The 15,350-nt window shown below is 47.5% G+C and overlaps 1 long non-coding RNA gene across 1 annotated transcript in view; it reads right to left on the bottom strand.

Annotated features, from left to right (window-relative positions):
- LOC140395435 (uncharacterized) overlaps positions 1-12,031 on the bottom strand; it is a 177,113-nt gene extending 165,082 nt beyond the window's left edge. The window contains exon 1 of the long non-coding RNA XR_011936193.1: positions 11,934-12,031. This is a non-coding gene — a long non-coding RNA (uncharacterized lncRNA). The remainder of the gene's footprint in view (positions 1-11,933) is intronic.
- Positions 12,032-15,350: the final 3,319 nt, after the last annotated feature.

The raw sequence follows: 15,350 nt of genomic DNA, 5'->3' as shown, positions 1-15,350 counted from the left end.
GACCTGGCAGTCTCTGGTGATCGCCCGGACTTCCTCGTTGGAGTAGGGCAGGTTGCGGGCCTTGATGAAATGGTAAAAATGGGTGACTCCTGGGTGACAGAGGAAACTGTCGGCGGCCGCTGACGCTCCTGCGCATGCGCCGGGAAACTGTCAGCGGCCGCTGACGCTCCCGCGCATGCGCCGCATTTCCGCGCCAGCTGGCGGGCAACAAACTCCATTTCCGCCAGCTGGCGGGGCGGAAATCCCTCCGGCGTCGGCCTAGCTCCTCAATGTTGGGGCTAGGCCGCCAAAGATGCGGAGCATTCCGCACCTTTGGGCCGGCGCGATGCCCGTCTGATTGGCGCCGTCTTTGGCGCCAGTCGGCAGACATCCCGCCGTTGGGGGAGAATTTCGCCCCTTGATTCTGGATTCTCCTGGTTGGTGATCAGACCTTCCTGGGCCTCCTTGACAATCTCTCTTCTTTATCTGTTGGTTTTCTCCCGGTTGTTTTGCGGTTCTCCTCGGCTTTCGTGTTCAGTCCTTCCCATGACCGAGATCACCCTGCGAGCTGAGAGTGAGTTTGAGGCTGGGAGCGATTCAGGATGTATATCACCTTTCTAACAGCCTTGCTGATCACATTACATTATTCTAAAGTATTTTCTTCTGCTCCTGATCGCAATACCCTTTCTGTCCACGTGATTCCACATCGAGTACTCATAATATCAGGAGAGGGCCTTTATGTTAACGTGACCTTGGTTTGCCAGCTTACTGGCAGGGAGGTTTCCTGTTAATTATTCTGGGGCATTCCAGCCTTTCATTCCCTTATCTTTTAAGCATTGTATTTTCTTGTATTCTTAAATGTTTCAAGTTATTCAAAATTAAGCTTCTGACAATTCCAATCAATTGCTTGCTAAATTAATTAACTTCTATTAAAGGACATAAAACTCATTCTCTTTATATAACTTAAAACTTAACTTTTCGAAAACTTTCTCTGACTAAAGATATCTGGTTACAGCATGAACTGCTTCCTTATCTCAAGGCCTGTGTGATAATGGCTGTCTGCCTTCTAAAGAACCTGGGCGAAATTCTCCCGAAATGGCGCGATGTCCGCCGACTGGCGCCCAAAACGGCGCCAATCAGACGGGCATCACGCCGCCCCAAAGGTGCGGAATGCTCCGCATCTTTGGGGGCCGAGCCCCAACATTGAGGGGCTAGGCCGACGCTGGAGGCCTTTGTTGCCCCGCCAGCTGGCGCGGAAAATACATCCCCGGGCGGCGCATGCGCGGGAGCGTCAGCGGCCGCCGACAGTTTCCCGCGCATGCGCAGTGGAGGGAGTCTCTTCCGCCTCCGCCATGGTGGAAACCGTGGCGGAGGCGGAAGGGAAAGAGTGCCCCCACGGCATAGGCCCGCCCGCGGATCGGTGGGCCCCGATCGCGGGCCAGGCCACCGTGGGGGCACCCCCCGGGGCCAGATTGCCCCGCGCCTCCCCCAGGACCCCGGAGCCCACCCACGCCGCCTTGTCCCGCCGTTCAAAAGGTGGTTTAATCCACGCCGGCGGGACAGGCAATTTATCGGCGGGACTTCGGCCCATCCGGGCCGGAGAATCGAGCGGGGGGGCCCGCCAACCGGCGCGGCCCGATTCCCGTCCCCGCCGAATATCCGGTACCGGAGACTTCGGCAACCGGCGGGGGCGGAATTCACGGCAGCCCCCGCCGATTCTCCAACCCGGCGGGGGGTCGGAGAATGACGCCCAAGCCTTTGTCTGCAGTTAACCCTTCAAGGGCCTTCTGCTATTTCATTTTAGTATTTCATTACATTTACTTTTATGGGATCTTTTCTGTTACTTTGCTTTTTCTCATGTTCCTTGGGTTTTATCATCAGACCTTCATGTTTCAAATGACATCTTTGCATTTTCATTAACAGCGGTCGCTGATGGGGTCCACGATGGGGCGGACGTCTGCGGAGTCCACGATGCACAGGGGGGTGGGCCGCGCGGTCGGGGGCATAGGCCTGAATATTGCGTGATGCGACCGTAAGTGAAAGCGCTAGGTTTTTGGTCGCCGCGAGGTTGAGCGTGGCCCCCTCTAAGAGACGCTGGCGGATGTAGTGAGAACCTATGCCCGTAACAAATGCGTCTTTCATTAGCAAATTCGAGTGTTCCGTGGCCGAAATGGCCTGACAGTCACAGTCTCTAACCAGAGGGAGCAGAGCGCGCCAGAAATCTTCCACCGACTCACCGGGAAATTGACGCTGTGTGGAGAGGAGGTGCCTGGCGTAGAGTGTGTTAGTCCGCTGAGTGTAGTTTTCCTTCAGTAGAGCCATGGTCTCTGCGTAGGTCAGCGCGTCCTGGACAAGTGGAAAGACGTTGGAGCTCAGCCGCGTGTAAAGGATCTGGAGCTTCTGTGCTTCTGGAATTCCGTCTGGCGCAGACCCGATGTACATTTCAAAACAGGCTAGCCAATGTTCAACATCCTTTTTGGCGTTGTCTGCTTGCGGATGCAGCTGCAGGAAATCCGGCATAGAGCAAGGAAGCCCAGGACGGGCGACCGACCGAGGGCCTTGGTAGTTCGCTTTCACCGGCTTGCTGACAGGGATCGTGTGCTGCGATGGGCCAAGGCCAAGGAGAGGAGCAGCAGATGGGAGAACTGCGAGGTGCACATCTACCAGGACATGGGAACGGAGCTGGCCAAGAGGCGTGCAGGATTCATCAAGGTAAAGGCAGCCCTCTACAAAAAGCAGGTGAGGTTTGGAATGCTGTATCCTGCGAAGCTTTGGGTTACATTTGAGGAACTCCAGCACTACTTCGAGACACCAGAACAGGTTTGGGCCTTTATTAAAGAGAAGAAGCTGGACTTGAACTAATGGGCACTTAGTTTTTTCAGTGCTGTAGAGTGGCGGCGGTCTGTTAACCTCGCTTGCTTTGACTAGGAATGGACTTTTATTAAAAGAAGAAGCTGGACTTGAACTAAAGGACTCTGGGCTCACAGAGCTTTTGTGTGGCGGCGGTCTGTTATATTATCCTGCACTGTAATGTTTTATCTAAGATTGTTTTCAGCCTGGACAGAAAGCGGGGGCTAGAGCCACATTAGTTTAGTTGAACACGTGGGGCATGGGCAAACAGAGCTGATAGGGGAAGTGCCTTTTTAATATGTTTATTCTTTCCCACTGTTCGTTTTCAATATGTTAAGGCTTTTGTATACGGCCTTCTTTTTTCTCTGTAAATGTAACAAATCTGTTTTAAATAAAAAATTAAATAAACAAAACAAAAAATGCGCATGGACCCGTGCACAACCAGGTGCCATGGGCTACATGGTGGCCCCAGTTGGCTCCACGCGCCCCAGCCATGCATGCCCCCCACCCCGCCACGCCGGTGACCCCGCTCCTGGCGCTCGTTCTAGCTGCCATGGCCACCGTATGATGGCTCTGCCCTCACTGGGGGCTGCCGTCAGTGTGGCTCTGGGTGGTCCCCCGGTGAGTGTCGCTGGTTGAGCGGGATGGCCGGGAAGGGGGGCGCGACCTTCCCATACAGCCGTTAATCCTGCGTTCACCCAGGGGCCAAGGTGAGTGGCCAACAAGATGGCCGAGGTAATGGGGCTCGGTGCATGGGCACCTTCCTGTCATGCCGGGGGCTCCCAACTGCTCGGCCTATTCCCCCCCCTTCGCTTTCCCCTCCACCGACCCTGGCAGGGCCCCTGCCCACAGAACGCACAGCCGGTGTCCGTTTCGGGAGCCCGCGGTGTCCCCCCCACGCCAACTCCTACCTCTTCCCACCGCCGCATCAGCCAACATGCTGGCTTCACAATTCTTTATACATAGTTAGAACCATGCCATCGGGACTTCACCACATCTGGGCCACAGAATCGCTCAGGCCCCCGGAGAATCGGTCGTCGGGGCACCTAATGCGATTCTCCGGGCCCCGCGGTGGGTGCCGCGATTCCGTCGTGTTGGGGGGTCCGGGGAATCGGGGATCGGCACAAAACGAGCGTCAAAGCCGATTTCGGTGTCGGAGCCGATTCTCCGGACGATCGCATTTTGCAACTTTGGCACAGAGCTGCTGAGAATGGTAATTTTTGCTGTCTAGTTACCAGTAGCTATTTATCAATGCCTTTCTCAAATTGGGTTGAAGCTTCTTCGAGGCGGATCTCTATCTTTATGCCAGCTTCCTGTCTTTCACAATGCTTTTCACGGGTAAGCCAAGATGGCCACTGTCATCATGTGATTGAGTCACTTTCCACAACACTTCAAACAGCCTTTCTCCCACCTGTGCTTCGCAGCTTTTGTTCCGGCCAAGGCAACAGTTACAATCTTCCCAATGAGGCATCAACAAAACCGTCATTATTTCCTGGATGAGACTGCAGTGAAGCATAATTAAAATTAAGACTCGTCTTTTGTTCTCTCAGAAGAGGAATCCCAGTCTGAAATCCACAATTCTCTCTGGTAGCTTGGGCCCCATTTTGAAAGTCTTTAAATTCAGTTCAAGGAATTTTTGAAAATATAGCCTTTAAAACAGCATTCTAGAAACTTGTAATATCCCAACAGTACACCATAACACCATGAATGAAAAATGCAAGCCCTGAAATGATATTTGTAACCAGTTATGAAATTAAAGGAAGGATTTTGCAAAAGCAGAACCAGTAATAATCATTGTCTAAAATGACTTAGTGCTCAATAACACCAATAGTATAATGAAAATTCAGGTGCGCTTTGTAGATATTTTTGTCCTATTATGGATTCCTTTAACTGTGCAGGATAGATAGTGGTTATACCTCAATAGAATGTGGTAGATTGGTTAAAATGTTATGCTGATTTATTGATATACTAAGCAGTGAGGATTGGCCAAAGGTTAAGGAGTATAAAAAAATGTAATTACATAGAAATATGCATAGAAAATATAAGCAGGAGTAAGCCATTCGGCCCTTCGAGCCTGCCCCCCATCCATTATGATTGTGCCTGATCATCAAGTTCAACACCTTTATTTCCTTCCCCCCCCACCCCAGTCTTTACCCTAAGACCTATACTTAACTCCTTCTTGAAGTTCCACAACATTTTGGCCTCAACTACTTTTTGTGATCGTGAATTCCACCGGTTAACCACTCTTTGGGTGAAGATATTTCTCCTCACCTCAGTCCTCAAAGGTTTACCCCTTATCCTCAACTATGATCCTTAGTTCTGTATTCCCCACTATCGGGAACATTATTTCTGAATCTGCCCTGTCTAATCTTGTAAGAATTTTATAAGTTTCTATGAGATCCCTGTCATGATATCCACATCAGCATTTCATGGTGCAATCACACACACACTGATGGACAGGTAGTTGGACCAACCAGCACACACATAACATCGCAGCCAATCACCAGTGAGAGCACACGCACTATAAAACAGGGAACACCACAGTTCCCGCTCATTCTACCAGGAGATAGCTCAGAGCACAGAGCTCACAGCGCGCCACTCAGACATACACCATGTGCTGAGTGCCTCACTAAGATAGTGATAGGGCTGGGTCCACAGGTTAGCTGGTGAAGCATGAACCCAAGCCAGCAGTTAGTAGTTGTCGTGTTTAAGACAATAAAACAGAGTTGTATCATCTACAGCCGTGTTGGATCATTTGTGCATCGGAACACCCAACAGGACAATCCCCCTTCACCCTTCTAAGCTCCAATGAATATAGTCCTAATCGACTTAGTCTTACCTCATACGACAGTCCCGCCATCCCAGGAACCAGCCTGGGAAACCTTTGCTGCACTCCGTCCATTGTAAGAACATCCTTCCTCAGATAAGGACACAAAGACTGCACACAAAATTCAAGGTGTGGCTTCACCAATGCCCTATACAATTGTAGTAAAACATCCCTATTCCTATTCTCAAATTCTCTCGCTATGAAGGCCAACATACCATTTGCCTTCTTTACTGCCTGCTATTCCTGCGCATTTACTTTCAATGATTGATGCACAGGGACATCAAGGTCTCTCTCAATTTATAAATTGTTTTAGGTTTGGCGATGGCAAGATGCTGAGTAATTAAAGAGAGTTATAATCGCATGTGAAATAGCTGGAGTTATGGTGCTGATGTAATCTCTGGTGAGATACTTATGCTGTTGGTAAAGCGTCTACGAAAAAACACAAGTGAACCTCAACATTGAGCATTTGGAAGGTTTAGGGTTTCAAATTACCAAACCATTCTAATTTTTTAAAACTCGAAGGTCCAAATGTTTAATATCTAACACTAGGGTCCTCAGTTGTGCTTGAACTACAAGGTGCTACTCATATTTATGAATCACGTAGAATTTATTGAACAAGGTTTTACACATACTTAACAACATGTAGTGAAGACAGCATAGAAGCTTCTTATCCCTCAAGATCTCAGGAAATATTGGTGTTGTCAGCACAGGTGATGTCTCCTTTCACTGTCTTTGAAGTGATTTTGAACTGTGACCAGAAGAGTCAGTCCCCAGAAGCCAGGGTAACACTGTGCCGACAGGAATTATGATTTCACAACTTTAACCCATCAGTTTCTGTTTATTCAGCACTTCCTTTTTTGGAGATGGTCCAAATTCACCACTCCTATTGTCTATCGGATGCAAATCACCTTGTGCCACCCACCATAGCAACCCCTGCTTCATGGATTCATAAATTGAGGCACAGCTCTGTTCCTTATTTTTTTCAGAAGTTTTTATTCCATCACAAACAAATGCACATTTCCATCCAGATACAGAGAAGGCATAAAGAAAATCACATTCTCTTGTCAACAGATTTTAACCCAAATCCCAGACTAAAACTATTAAAATCAAGAATTAGGACCACTTTCTACCACAGTGTCAATTAAAGCAAGGCATGGTTTGTTTAAACATGGTGACATCTTACATTCACAATGTTTTAGCCATTTATTCAAACTGATTTTTAAAAAAACATCGAATTGTATTGTGGCCATTAAGACAGTATACATTTGTTTCAACTCAAGACGCAAAGGAACTCCGTCATAAAACAGTAAACCGGGCAGCACGGTGGCGCAGTGGTTAGCACTGCTGCCTCACGGTATCGAGGTCCGAGGTTCGATCCCAGCTCTGGGTCACTGTCCATGTGGAGTTTGCACATTCTCCCCGTGTTTACGTGGGTTTCGCCCCCACAACCCAAAGATGTGCAGGGTAGGTGGATTGGTCACGCTAAACTGCCCCTTATTTGGAAAAATGAATTGGGTACTCGAAATTTTTTTTAAAACAGTAAACCGATTTTGTTTCTTCACAAACAACTGCTCTCCTGTTTCCCAACTACCTTGACAGTTAGTTATCTGGCATAAATTCAAACTGATCCTTTTTAAAAGTAGTGCAGGAATAAATTCCAAATACATTACAGATTCTAAAATTGAGCACAATTTTCAAAGTCTTAGATATGATCATTATTTTTGGAAAGTCAGTTGGTCTGCAGTGTAGCCAGACAGGATATTTTTGTAGCTCCCTAATAAAAGCAAAGCCCTCATTCTATAATCCACCAGGATGCTGATTGGAGTCTGGTTTAAGTGGAGCCCATCCCAATAGAACAGCGCCCTCTTTCCTTATTACTGGTGCCAGTGCCCCCCCACCCCACCATCTGAGCCATGCATTTAATTCTCTAATCTGCTTGACCATGTGCCAATCGGTACGTGGCTCAGGTAACAATCGATCTTGAAGATTCTCCATTTTAACCTGAATCCTAACTCTTCAACCTCTCTCACAGAATATCATTCTCGTTTCTACCAAGGCCATTGGTTCCCATATGGACTACAATGAATGGATTCTCCTGCTCCTCCTCCCACTCTCCAACCACAAGGAGATACTCTGAACCAGGGCAATGCAACAGACAACACAACCTTCAGAAACCCCTGACATGTCATCTACCATCCTACCCCCTCCAAGTGAACTGTCCCTTATCACTACCACATTTCTCTTCACTCCCCCCCCCCCCCCCCCCCCCCACTTGAAAGGACATCCTGCACCATCGTGCTATGATCAGTTTGCTCATTCCCTGGCAATCCTTGTTCTCTCCCACAAAAGTAATAAGTACCTTGCACCTGTTGAATAAAATCAAGAACCAAGGCTCCTCTGTTACGACATCCTGGATTCCAATACCTGCTTGTTTTGTAATTACATCCTCCACTCCCTGACTCCTGACCAGCTCTAAGATTCTACATAACCTAAAGGGAGTGATTGCCTCCTGGGACGAAATGTCCAGGTTAACTTTTCCCTCCTACAATGATGACCCACAATGTCCCAGTTTGGAATTGTTATGTATTGTAACCAACGTCCTTCTGCACAGTGTGTCACTTGATGCGTGGTGACATCACCAGAGGCACTTGGGAGGTTTCCCTTCTCTTTCACCTAGGACTGTGAGCCAGTAACACCTCTGCAATAAACTCTGACAACTGGTTAAGTCCTATGGTGTGGCAACCTAGTTATCCTTTATCTTCTATATACAGTGTAAAGATAAACCTAGCGAAGAGGATGCTTATCCAGTAAAATAGTCAGAAGAAATATCTCAGACTTAGACCTCGAGTCAAGGATTGATTTTCAGGAGACCACTCCACCATCGATTGAAGTGCCGTAAATCTGGCCATTGGAAATGGGTGTTTGGCCTTTGATAAGGGTGTACATTAATTTTTTAATTAATATTAAATACTCTGACCTTTTCAATTTTTTTTACACTCGACCATGAGCCGAGAGCGCTCAGAGATTTGGAAGCGGGAAATGAAAAAATAATTTTGGCAACATGTCGACGGTAAAACTAGTCAATTAAAACAATTGGTGGACTCAAAACCTCCTAGAAAATGAGCATAGTAAAGAAGCAAAGGTTGTAAAAAAGGTTGTAAAAAAGAACGTTACTTATCAAAACTGGGGTGTCTTTTCAAGCTGTGCATAACCGAGATTAAGCAGAATTACAGCTGAAATCTTCTGATTTTAAAACAAATTGGTGCTCGTAAAATGTCACAGTCCAACCAAGAAAGGTGGCATGGTAGCACAGTGGTTAGCACTGTTGCTTCATAGCACCGAGAACACGGTTTTGATTCCCGGCTTCGGTCATTGGCTCTGCGGAGTCTGTACGTTCTCCTCGTGTCTGCGTGGGTTTCCTCCGGGTGCTCCAGTTTCCTCTCACAAGTCCTGAAAGACGTGCTTATTACGTGAAATTGACATTCTGATTTCTCCCTCCATGTACCCAAACAGGCGGCGAAGTGTGGCGACTAGGGGCTTTTCACAGTAACTTCATTGCAGTGTTAATAAAAGCCTACTTGTGACACTAACAAAGATTATTTTTATTAGAAAGAATGATTTTAAAGAAACAACAAAAGAAATAATACAAATTAAATTGGAAGAGAAAGAATTTAGAGGGGTGGAATAGTTAAAGAAAGTACTACAACTTAAGAACTCGGGTAACTGTGATGCTGGGAAAAGGTGCCGCTATGGAATCATTCAATGAGAATGAGGAAAAGCGGAATTCTATGAAGAGAGGTTTCAATACTAGCTCACTGAAAACAGGATACCGGTTGAAATTAAAGTAACAACTTTCTTGAGTATAATAGGATGGAAAACCATCACCCTATTACAAACTCTTATCCTTCCTATAAAGCCTGGTGCAATAAGGTTGTTTTCCTTGGAGCACAGAAGGCTGGTGGGGGGACGAGATTGAGATGTATAAAATTATAGGAAGCAACTTTTCCCATTAGTGAAGGGGTCAATAACCAGGGGGCATAGATTTAAGGTAGCGGGAAGGAGGTTTAGAGGGGATTTGAGGAAAACCTTTTACCCAGAGGGTGGTGTGAATACTCACTGCCTGAAAGGATGGTGGAGGCGGTGTGGCCATCAAAAATCGCCGCCCGTAAAGATCGATGGGAAATTTTGCCAAGCCTGAGCACAGGCTGCAGCCTGCAAATATACAAACGCTGCAGCTCAGACTTATGCAGAAGCTAACACAGGAGAAAGGCCATTAAAAGGTCTTCCCAGGACAATGGGCTCCAGGTAGAAACTGACAATAAGTGGCAGACTCAGCGGCGCCTGCTTTCCTTATTTGGGAAGACTTACGTGCCTCGGACACTAACGGCCATGGCCGACCAGGACCCGCCCAGCCATCAAGGTGTCCGCCCCCAATTGGTCATGATCGATCAGGGTGATCGAGATCCGATCGTTCCATTGGACCTTCACCTGGGACTGCCCAAAAGAGCACAAAAGCTACGAGGATAAAAGGTGCTATGTAGCCCACCACTCGCTCTCTCAACTGCTGCCTTCCAGACTACAGCTTTGGCAGCCAACAACAACGGAGAACCCATCACCAGCCAAGAGAAGACCATCCACGCCATCTACAGAGGGACCAGAACAGAGGACATAGACAACCAGCTACAAGAACTCCAGCACTGCCAGACTACCAGATCCCAGATACGGCCATATCTGTTTTGTACTTGCCAGTCACCTGGAGGTTAAGTTAAGGTCGTTTTAGTGTATTAGTTTATAGTCCAATGTGCATGAACGTTTGATTGATTAGTATTAACCTTGTGGGTGTATTAATAAACTATTATTGTGTTGAGTAACTTGTGTGATCATTTGTCCACCGTATACGGGTTAAACACACACTATGGTTTAGAAGGCACAACTGCAGGGACCCTCACAACATTTAAATAGTATTTAGATTAGCACTTGAAACACCATAGCAAACAAGGCTAGGGACCAAGTGCTGGAAAATGGGATTAGAATAGATAAGTGCTTGATGGCTGGCTTGTACTCGATGGGCCGAAGGGCCTCTTTCTGTGCTGTAAAACTCTATGACTTTAACTAGTAATTGATTTAGTAGGGTAGTTGCAAGTTAGCTTAGAAACAAAAAAAAACAATGACCACCTACTCCTTCAGGGCATTGACAACACATTGGTCCATGATTATATTTGGTGAAGTACTACAGTAATTCTGCCATTGCCGTCTGCAACACAACTGACCGAGGGATTCACTCACTCTGACCACCTGCCGCCACTTGTACTAGAAGGATTTATGGGCACATTATGTGGCTATCGATTCTTGAAGTGGGATTTGAACACAGAACATCTGGTCCAAAAGTAAGGACACTACCACTTCACCACAAGACCCGTACACCAACTATGGGCGGTAAAACAAATAGAATAAAAGGTAGCACCTCCTAACCACTCTTAGAACAAATTCCTAACTTGGAGTCCACAAAGCACTCTATTGCCTCATTAAACAACGCAGTAGCAAACATTGCTCACGAACAAAGAACAAAGAAAAGTACAGCACAGGAACAGGCTCTTCGGCCCTCCAAGCCCGTGCTGACCATGCTGCCCGACTAAACTACAATCTTCTACACTTCCTGGGTCTTACATAGAGAAGTTATATTCTTTTAAAAGAAAGGGAGGGGTGGTACTACAAACCTTAAGTCAAAATGTCATTTCCGGGGCAATGATGTACCCCAGCCCAATGATGTACCCCAGCCCAATGATGTACCCCAGCCCCTGTGGTACCCACCAGCCATGGCAGGCCTTAATTGGCTATACTATTTTGGACAACCAATTGAACTAAACTAACAAATTAAGGGACAAAATAAAAGAGCAACCCCTTAAAGGAGCACTGCATCAAATAATGACACATTGTGAAGGAAACTTAAAACGTCAAAACAAACGGTGATTAAAAGGGTTGATAAAACACCGCAGCCTCCACGATGCTCACTGGACATGGAAGGCCTCAATCGTGCCAGCGTAATAGATAGGTTACGATGCACGCTCAGTTACAACTGCAAAGTGAGCATCTTGCTACAGTAATTAAGATTTATTTAGGCAGACACTTATGGCTGATTGAAAGCTTGCCACCAATGCCACTGACAGGCAGTTTCTGTTAACTCGATATCTGAACAGGTTTGCAATTTCTTTTGCGTTTTAAAGTTCTCAGTCAAACTCTAAATATTAATCTAAATTAAAGCTTCAGAAATACTTACCCGAGAGATCCCTTTTGCATCAAATTCCTGCCTTTAGTACTCGGTTTACAAAATTCTCAGCCCCCTGGTTACTCTGTGTCAGACAAGCATTAATCGGGTAATAAGAAGCAGGGAGAAAAACAATAAATTGTCTCAGAGTTGCACAGAGAATTAGGTCATCCTATTTGCCAAAGGTGAAGTAAGCATCTTGTCAAAAGATATAGGTGTGGTTGAGAGTATAAAAGGTTAATGGAAGAGATTAATGCATTGTGTGAAATCTTTATAAAGTATTAGCGGGCGGCAACATGTTCTGATATAAAGGTATGGGAATATTTTAATTCCATATTTTGTTGATCTCGTAACCAGACTTAGTCCTTCTATAATAATACATGTTAATTACAATAGGCTTATTATAGAAAAGCACGTGGGAACTGAACTTGGTGCACCAGCAAAGTTTCTGGCTGATAATGGAGGGGAATCTAGATTGTGATATTCTGAACCATCGTTCCTTTGAAGGCCTCCAATTGCTCAATTACTGTTTGGCTGAGCAACATTTCATTCCAGACGACCTGGACTGGTCCTTTTTCCAATTCATAAAATTCACCTCTCTCCAGTTAAGTATTTTTACGTTATTATGTTCCTTGTCCTTATCCATAAATATTTGGCTGTGGAGGTTCAGTACGTTAGCGATCAAGATCAATAGGTTTTTTAGATGTTAACGATATCAAGGGATATGAGGATAATGTGGGAAAGTGGCATCGAGGTCGATCAGCCGTGATCCAGTTGAATGGCAGAGCAGGCTCGAGGGGCTGAATGCAGTACCAGGTTCTATTTCCTATGGTCCATGGTCTCGCCTGCTCTATCTCTGTAACCCCTTCTCGACACTCCGAGATATTTGTTTCTTTTACACGATTTTTAAAAAAATGTATTTTATTGCAAGTATGTATCAAAACAGGTTACTGTGAACAAACACCCCGGGAAACATGCTTCCCTACAATCAACTATACAGTCTGTACAGATTTTTCCCCTTTTTCACCTCCCCTCCCCCGCGACGAACAGCCCCTCAAACACGGTCACAAGCATCCCCCATCTTTCCTCAAACCCCTCTGAACAGCCCCTTAACTCATACTTTATCGTCTCTAACTGCAGGAAGTCGTAAAAGTCACCCAACCAAGCTGCTACCCCCTGTGGCGATGCCGATCGCCACTCCAGTAAAATTCACCACCGTGCAATCAGAGAGGCGAAGGCCACGACATCGGCCTTCCTCCTCTCCATGAGCTCCGGCTTCTCTGAAACCCCAAATATTGCCACCAAAGTGTCCGGGTCCACCTCCTCCTCCACTATCCTGGTTAAAACTATGAACACTTCCGCCCAGAACCTTCCCAATTTTTCACAACCCCAAAACATGTGCGTGTGATTTGCTGGCCCCGCCCACATCTCTCACACTCATCTGCCACCTCCTGAAAGAACCAACTCATTCTGGCCCCAGTCAGAATGCACCCTGTGCACCACCTTGAACTGTATCAGGCTCATCCTTGCACAAGAGGAGGTCCCGTTTACCCTTCGCAGTGCCTCACTCCATATTCCCCAATTGATCGACCCTCCCAACTCCGCTTCCCATTTCTCCTTGATCTTCACCACCCGCTCACCTCCCTCCTCCCCCAGCCACCTGTATATATCCCCAATTCTTTCCTCCCCTTTCACATCCAGGAGCAGCAGTTGCTCCAGCAGGATGTATCCCGGCAACCTAGCGAACCCCCTCCAGACCTTTCGCGCAAAGTCCCTAACCGGCAGATACCTGAACTCACTCCCCCTCGGCAGCTCTACCCGCTCCCTTAGCTCCTCCAGACTGCTGAACCCTTCCTCCAAATACAAATCCGTCACCTTGACTAGCCCCACTTCCTTCCACCTCCTGTATACACTATCCATCCCCCCCGGCTCAAACCCATGATTCTCCCACAGCGGCGTTAGCACCGACATCCCTTCCATCCTAAAATGCCTCCTCAACTGATTCCATATCTTCACCGTGGACTGCACCATTGGGCTCCTTGAATACCTGCTCGAAGCCATTGGCAATGCTGCCATCACCATAGGCCTCAAACTAGACCCCTTAAAAGATTCCTTCTCCATCCTAACCCACTCTACCCCTTCTCCTTCCAACCACCGCCGCACCTTGTCCACATTCGCCGCCAAATAATAATGATGCAAGTTCGGCAACTGTCAACCCCCTCCTGCTGCGTCTGCCTCTATAGCAGAGTCCTCCCTACCCTCGGCACCTTCCCCACCCATACAAAGTCAGAAATGATCGTGTCCACTTTCCAAATAAAGGCCTTTGGTAAAAAGATCGGGAGAGCTAGAAAGATATACAAGAACCTCGACAGAATATTAATTTTCACCACTTGGCCCCTCCCTGCCAGCAGTAAGTGCAGCGTATTCCACCTCTTAAGATCCTCCCCAGCCTCCTCCACCTGCTTCATTAAGTTCCACTTACGGAGGCCCGTCCATTCTCTCGCTACCTGAATCCCCAAATACCGAAAACTATCCCTCGCTACGGTAAATGGTATCCCCCCAAATTAGCCCGCTGTGCCAGCTCATTCACCGTGAATACCTCGCTTTTCCCTACATTTAGCTTGTGCGAAGGTGGCCGTACTAAAGGAGCGCTGTCGAAGGTGGCCGTACTAAAGGAGCATTGTCGAAGGTGGCCATCTAAAGGAGCGCGGTCGAAGGTGGCCGTACTAAAGTAGCACTGTCGAAGGTGGCCGTACTAAAGTAGCACTGACGAAGGTGGCCATACTAAAGGATCGCTGGCGAAGGTGGCCGTACTAAAGGAGCGCTGTCGAAGGTGGCCTTACTAAAGGAGCACTGTCGAAGGTGACCGTACTGAAGGAGCACTGTCGAAGGTGGCCGTACGAAAGGAGCACTGTCGAAGGTGGCCGTACTAAAGGAGCGCTGTCGAAGGTGGCCGTACTAAAGGAGCGCTATCGAAGGTGGCCGTACTAAAGGAGCACTGTCGAAGGTGGCCGTACTGAAGGAGCGATGTCGAAGGTGGCCGTACTCGAGGAGCACGGTCGAAGGAGGCCGTACTAAAGGAGCGCTGTAGAAGGTGGCCGTACTAAAGGAGCGATATCGAAGGTGGCCGTACTAAAGTAGCGCTGTTGAAGGTGGCCGTACTAAAGGACCGCTGTCTAAGGTGGCCATACTAAAGGAGTACTGTCGAAGGTGGCCGTACTCGAGGAGCACGGTCGAAGGTGGCCATACTAAAGGAGCGCTGTCGAAGGTGGCCGTACTAAAGGAGTACTGTCGAAGGTGGCCGTACTAAAGGAGCGCTGTCGAAGGTGGCCGTACTAAAGGAGCGCTGTCGAAGGTGGCCGTACTAAAGGAGCGCTGTCGAAGGTCGCCGTACGAAAGGAGCACTGTCGAAGGTGGCCGTACTAAAGG

The sequence above is a fragment of the Scyliorhinus torazame genome, chromosome 2, assembly GCF_047496885.1.
Source record: "Scyliorhinus torazame isolate Kashiwa2021f chromosome 2, sScyTor2.1, whole genome shotgun sequence".
NCBI classification, from domain to species: domain Eukaryota; kingdom Metazoa; phylum Chordata; class Chondrichthyes; order Carcharhiniformes; family Scyliorhinidae; genus Scyliorhinus; species Scyliorhinus torazame.
This window is presented reverse-complemented; position numbering and strand designations above follow the sequence as displayed.